Source organism: Lithobates pipiens, unplaced genomic scaffold (assembly GCF_037356315.1).
Source record: "Lithobates pipiens isolate NorthernLeopardFrog02 unplaced genomic scaffold, aLitPip1_a1.2 Scaffold_25, whole genome shotgun sequence".
NCBI classification, from domain to species: Eukaryota; Metazoa; Chordata; class Amphibia; order Anura; family Ranidae; genus Lithobates; species Lithobates pipiens.
In genome coordinates, this window is record NW_027507787.1 from 103,486,616 (window position 1) to 103,493,636 (window position 7,021).

At 46.5% G+C, this 7,021-nt stretch overlaps 2 pseudogenes; both read left to right on the top strand.

The window, feature by feature from the left end:
* Nucleotides 1-5,400: 5,400 nt before the first annotated feature.
* On the top strand, nucleotides 5,401-5,519 carry LOC143931394 (5S ribosomal RNA; annotated as a pseudogene).
* A 92-nt stretch (nucleotides 5,520-5,611) lies between these two features.
* Nucleotides 5,612-5,731, top strand: LOC143932022 (5S ribosomal RNA; annotated as a pseudogene).
* Nucleotides 5,732-7,021: the final 1,290 nt, after the last annotated feature.

Here is a 7,021-nt window from a genome sequence, read left to right on the forward strand (position 1 = left end):
AGCTGATACTGGTTGAGCAATAAAACTGTTTTATTAAGATGTAAGACTAGTTTTATTCTCTACATATAGGCTTTTCAGAGAGTTGTATAATATAGGCGACCAATAGGACATTTAAATGGCTTAATATTGTAGGGAGGAAGTATCGCTGTTCAAAGGTAAGAGATTGAAAGCTTAGCTTGTATATTGCCGAGAAATAGTTGCGTTAGTCGAAATTTAAAGGATATGCCGGTACCAATGAGAAAGCTTATATTAGACTAGTTGATCTTTGCATTACACAATCCTATTATTATTATTAAGATCATAGTGCAGAGAGATACTCAGTTAATGTCAGAGATACTCGGTTAATGTCAGAAAAGCAATAAAACTGTTTACATCGTTAGCGAGCGATAGTTACATTACTCTTAGTATGTGCAGCATGTCTGGTAGCAAATGGATGGTTTTGTGAACATTTTGCATTAACGTACAAGTAGCGGTAGAACTCATCGAAGTGAATAGATTTAACCGGATTTTGAGATAGTACTCTCTATTTCTAATAAGAAATAAAGAAAAATAAGTCAGGATGGTGTGTCAGGACTGTCACATACTCAATGTGACAGTTGATGTGGAGAATTACAAATATGCAAAATAGAGCAAAAGAGTACATGGTTTATTTTGATGTATGATAGTTTTATTGCATGCTTGATGTGGATGATTAAAATCGTGTAGTTATCTATAAGAATGAAAAGGCATAACATGGCAATGAGACATACTCCATTAGAGATGTGAGCTAGATGAAATGATGAAATGTCTCTGTATAGCCCAGATTGTCTTCTGTTATCACTTAGCCTACCCTCTAAATTCACTAGCCTCTCTATATACACCAGCATGTTTACACTAGCCGGTCTTCTGCATACAATAGCCTGTCTTCGATATACACTAGCCTATGTTCTGAATACACTAGCCCGTCTTCTGTCTTCTATATGCCCTAGCCTGTCTTCTGTATACATTAGTCTCTCTGTATAAACTAGCATCTCTGTATACCCCAAACTGTCTTCTGTAAAAACATGTCTCTCTTCATAGCCTGTCTAGCCTTTCTTCTGTACACACTAGCTTCTCTGTATACACTAACCAGGCTTCTATATACAATAGCTTCACTCTATGCACTAGCCTCTCTGTATAATCTAGCCTCTCTATAATACCCTAGATAGTGTTCTGCATTCACTAGCCTCTCCTCCAGCCTTTATTCTGTATTCACTAGCCTTTCTTCTGTATGCTGTAGTCTTCTATATATACTAGCTTCTCTGTACACCCCTGCATCTCTGTAATACACTAAACCCTTTGTATACCACAGCCTGTCTTCTGTATACTCTAGACTGTAAAAACTAGCTAGAATACACCAGCCTGTCTTCTGTACCCACTAGACTCTCTGTATACACTACCCAGTCTTCTGTATACACTGTCAGCTTGGATATATACCCAAGCCTGTTTTCTGTATACACTAGTCTCTCTATATGCATTGTCCTATCTGTATACACTCGACTCTCTCTATACACTAACCTCTCTATATACACTAACATCTAGCTTCTCTTTAAACTAGCCTCTCTGTGTACCCCAGCCTCATTGTTTACTCTAGCATACTCAAGCCTATCTGCATACACGAGTCTGTATTCTGTATTCACTAGCCTTTCTTCTGTATGCTGTGGTCTTCCATATATACCAGCTTCTCTGTACACCCTAGCACTGTAACAGTGCTAGGTTCCTGTATTACAGAAACAGAACACCAGCAATAAGGTGTATACTGTGCAGGAGGCACACAACACCCACTCTAACTTCCGCATGCGCAGTACACAGCAACACAGATTCCGAAAATTGCCGAGCATGAACGGCGCCTGCGCACTGAGTCCAGGTTCTATCCCCACTATCCAAGTGGACATAGAGTCAGAATATAAAAGAGCCGAGCGCAGCGAGGCCGAGCCCGAAGCGTGGCGAGCCAAGCTCGCCTGCGAGGGGCCCTCTAATATTCAAAACCCTATGTCCGCTTGGATGGTGGGGCTACCACCTCAACTCACCGCGCAGGCGCCGTTCAGCTTCGGAGATTTTCCGAAGCTTCGTCTGCTCCGTATTGCGCATGCGCAGTACATCGCGGACACTATATCATGGCCGGACAGTATATGGCAGAACACCTGCACCAGTCAACCACCGGTGTCATGTGCATCGCTGTCTAATATAGAGCAGGGTCCGGGAAGCCAATACCTCCCCGCAATTTCGGTCGCAATAGCATTGCCCTACTAATACGCATATGTTTTCCGCGCCAGAGGAACTTGATAAAGATTGAGCGAACCGCATGAAAGAAAGTCTGGGGTATTTTGATAGGTAAGGCTTGTAGTAGGTACAGAAGTCGTGGCATTGCGTTCATCTTCAACACATTACAGCGTCTGAACCATGACAGAGCTAGTGGGTCCCATCTTTTAAGGTCCGATGTAAGCCCATAGGCTTCTTTTTATGTTGTTGGCTTTGACCTGTTTTTTTTCCTTGTTTCTCAAGGCGACCATCTTGGCGTTTGTCAACAGGGTTGGGCGTGTCTTGAAGAGAACGCTTATGGCCACATCAACCTGAAAGCACCCAATCTCGTCTGATTTCAGAGGCTAAGCAGCGTCAGGCCTAGTTAGTACCTGGATGGGAGACTGCCTGGGAAGACCAGGTGCCATAGAAGGATCTGGTCTGGTTAGTGTCTTGATTGGGAGATCGCCTGGGAATACTGGATGCCGTAGGCTTCTTTTTATGTTGTTGGCTTTGACCTGTTTTTTTTAGCTTGTTTCCCAAGGTGACCATCTTGGCTCTTGTCAAGAGGCTTCAGAGTGCCCAAAGAGAGTGCCTACAGCCAAATCACCCTGAAAGAGCCTAAAAGCCTAAAAAGGGGCGCTGCTCACCTCCCGAATGTAGTCTCAAGTACCAGTAAAATACCTCCAGGGCCTCCATGTAACACTAAATGCCTCTTCAGTGTTGTGAAGGGTGGCGGTCAAATCTTCCATCCGGAGAATATGATTGACTTTGGAATACCACAGCTCCTTGGATGGGGGCTGAGGCTGCCTCCACAGTGTGGGAATGCCGGCCCGGGTGGCGTTCAGGAGTTGCATCGTGAGGGTTTTTTTGTATTTTCGAACAGGCTGTCCGGTCAAGTGTAGAAGGCACGCTGCTGGGTTGTCTGCGATATCTACATTTCTGAGAGTTTTTATCGTCCCGGTCACCTCCACCCAAAAGTTCCTCAAGGCCGGGCATGCCCAGAAAATGTGTCCCATGGTCCCCGTATCTGAATTGCACCTCCAACAAACATCCGGAATCGATCTATTCATTTTATTCAGAAGGTATGGGACTCTATACCAGCGTGAGACTATCTTGTATCCTGATTCTTGATATTGGTTTGCGATGGAAGCTTTATGTACTATTGTCAGGATCTTCCCTATCTGTTGTGGGGTAAATGTGATGCCAAAGTCCCTCTCCCATTTGTGGATAAATGGTGGGGTCGACTCCTCCTCCTGACTACTTAATTGGTTGTACAGGAGGGAGAGGGTGTGTCGCACAGGTTCCATTTTGTGACAGATGGATTCATAGGGCGTCAGGTCTCTAGGAGTGTAGGGGGCCCTTTGTATGGCCAGAAGAAAGTGACGAAGTTGATAAGCATTAAACAGGTCAAGCGGAGGGTCAGAAAGCTCGGCGACAGTTTGCGTGGTCGGGAGCCCTCCCGAGGGCCACACCTCTCCCAGACCCTGTTTCCCCAACACTGTCAACTGTCGCAGTTTCTTGTTGGTAAATCCCGGTGGGAAGTCTGGATTACCTATAATCAGAGTCATTGGTGACGGCAGGGGAGCAATGTGTGTGCAGCGGAACAACCTCCGCACAACAGCCAACGTAGCTCCCACTACGGGGTGATCTCTGAGGTCTTTTGGTAGGGAGGACAGGAGCCACGGGGAGGTCAATAGGGGAATGGATCCATCCTCAATCTCCATCTCCACCCACTGCTTGTGTGGGCCATTACAATGCCAATCAACGACTCTCGCTAGCAGAGTCGCTCTGTTGTATTGTCTCAGATCTGGGAGACCCAGACCCCCCTTGTCCTTTGGTCTGGCAAGCAATTGCAAACGGGCTCTGGGCGGTTTGCGCGGCCAAATAAAGTCCCGGAGCAGCACCTGCAGTTGTCTGAAAAAAATTGGGGGTAGCCGGATCGGTAATGTCTGGAACAAGTATAAGATCCGCGGGAGGGCCGTCATATTGAATGCATTACAGCGCCCGAACCAGGTCAGTGTTAAAGCATGCCAGTTTCCCAAATCAGATTTCAGTCTATTCAGGAGAGGGACAAAATTAAGCGGGTACAATTGCGCCAAATCCGCTGCGATGTCAACGCCCAGGTAACGTATAGATTTTTCAGCTCAGTAGAATGGAAAAGCGGAGCGTAGCCTCTTGGCCTCACCATCCGGGACCGATATATTCAATACAGCCGACTTGGCGCAATTGATTTTATATTTTGATAGGCTGCCGTATCGCCGGAGAGCCGCGAGTATATTGGGAAGCGAAATGTGTGGATTGGAGACTAAAAAAATTAGATCGTCAGCGTACGCCGCAATTTTGTGGTGTGCCGAGGGTTTGGATATGCCAGTAATATTCGGGTCATTCCGAACGTGACACATAAGTGGTTCCAGTGTCAGAATAAAACTTAGGGGAGACAGAGGGCACCCCTGCCTCGTCCCATTAGTGATGGGGAAAGAGTCCGAGCACTCTGAAAGCACCCAATCTCGTCTGATCTTGGAGGCTAAGAAGAGTCAGGCCTGGTTAGTACCTGGATGGGAGACCACCTGGGAATACCAGTTATTGTAGGCTTCTTTTTATGTTGTTGGCGTTGATTCGTTTTGTTTTTTTTCCGCTTGTTTCCCAAGGTGACCATCTTGGCATTTGTCAAGAGGGTTGAGAGTGCCCAAAGAGTTCGCTTACAGCAGCATCACCCTGAAAGAGCCCTATCTCTTCTCATCTCTGAGGCTAAGAAGGGTTGGGCCTAGTTAGTCCCTGGATGGGAGATGGCTTTGGAATACCAGGTGCCGTAGTCTTCTTTTTATGTTGTTGACATTGACCTGTTTTTTTTTCGCTTGTTTCCCAAGGTGACTATCTTGGCATTTGTCAAGAGGGTTGAGAGTGCCCAAAGAGATTGCCTATGGGCACATAAGCCTGAAAGCACCCGATCTCCTCTGATCTCAGAGGCTAAACAGGGTCGGGCCTTGCTAGTACCTGGATTGGAGACCACCTGGGAATACTAGGTGCTGAAGGCTTCTTTTTATGTTGTTGGCGTTGACTTGTTTTTTTTTTTTTTTTTTTTTTCCAAGGTGACCATCTTGGTGTTTGTCAAGAGGGTTGAGAGCGCCTGAAGAGCTCGCCTATGGCCACATAACCCTGAAAGCACCAGATCTCGTCTGATCTCAGAGACTAAACAGGGTCGGGCCTTGTTAATACCTGGATGGGAGACCACCTGGGAATACTAGGTGCTGTAGACTTCTTCTCATGTTGTTGGCGTTGACTTTTTTTTGTTTGTTTCCCAAGGTGACCATATTGGCGTTAGTCAAGGTTGAGAGTGCCTGAAGAAATCTCCTACGGCCACACCACCCTGAAAGAGCCCAATCTCATCTGATTTCAGAGGCTAAGCAGGGTTGGGACCAGTTTAGTACCTGGGTGGGAGACCGCCTGGGATTTCCAGATGCCGTAGGCTTCTTTTTATGTTGTTGCCGTTGACCTATTTTTTTCCGCTTGTTTCCAAGGTGACCATCTTGGTGTTTGTCAAGAGAGTTGAGAGTGCCTGAAGATATTGGCTACGGCCACATCACCCTGAATCTGTTCCATCTCGTCTGATCTTGGAGGTTAAGCAGGGTCGGGCCTGGTTAATGCCTTGGCGTTTGTCAAGAGGGTTGGGCGTGTCTTGAAGAGAACGCTTACGGCCACATCAACCTGAAAGTACCCGATCTCGTCTGATTTCAGAGGCTAAGCAGCGTCAGGCCTGGTTAGTACCTGGATGGGAGACTGCCTGGGAAGACCAGGTGCCATAGAAGGATCTGGTCTGGTTAGTGTCTTGATTGGGAGATTGCCTGGGAATACTGGATGCCGTAGGCTTCTTTTTATGTTGTTGGCTTTGACCTGTTTTTTTTAGCTTGTTTCTCAAGGTGACCATCTTGGCATGTGTCAAGAGGGTTGAGAGTGCACAAAGAAATTGCCTACGAGCACAACACCCTGAAAGCGCCCAATCTCGTTTGGTCTCAGAGGCTAAGAAGGGTTGGGCCTGGTTTGTACCTGGATGGGAGACCGCCTGGGTTTTCCAGATGCCGCAGGCTTATTTTTATGTTGTTGGTGTTGACCTGTTTTTTTCGCTTGTTTCCCAAAGTGATCATCTTGGCATTTGTCAAGAGGGTTGAGAGTGCCTAAAGAGATCGCTTACAGCCGCATCACCCTGAAAGCACCCTATCTCTTCTGATCTCAGAGGCTAAGAAGGGTTGGGCCTAGTTAGTACTTGAATGGGAGACGGCCTTGGAATACCAGGTGCCGTATTCTTCTTTTTATGTTGTTGGCGTTGACCTGTTTTTTTTCGCTTGTTTCCCAGCGTGACTATCTTGGCATTTTTCAAGAGGGATGAGAGTGCCCAAAGAGATTGCCTATGGGCACATCACCCTGAAAGCGCCCAATCTCCGCTGATCTCAGAGGCTAGAAAGCCTTGTTAATACCTGGATGGGAGACAACCTGGAAATACAAGGTGCGGTAGGCTTCTTTTTATGTTGTTGGCGTTGACTTGTTTTTTTTGTTTGTTTCCAAAGGTGACCATCTTGGCGTTTGTCAAGAGGGTTGAGCGTGCCTGAAAAAATCTACTATGGCTGCATCACCCTGAAAGAGCCAAATCTCATTTGATCTCAGAGGCTAAGCAGGGTTGGGACCTGGTTAGTACCTGGATGGGAGACCGCCTGGGATTTTTCGATGCCATAGGTTTTTTTTTTAAGTTGTTGGCATTGACTTA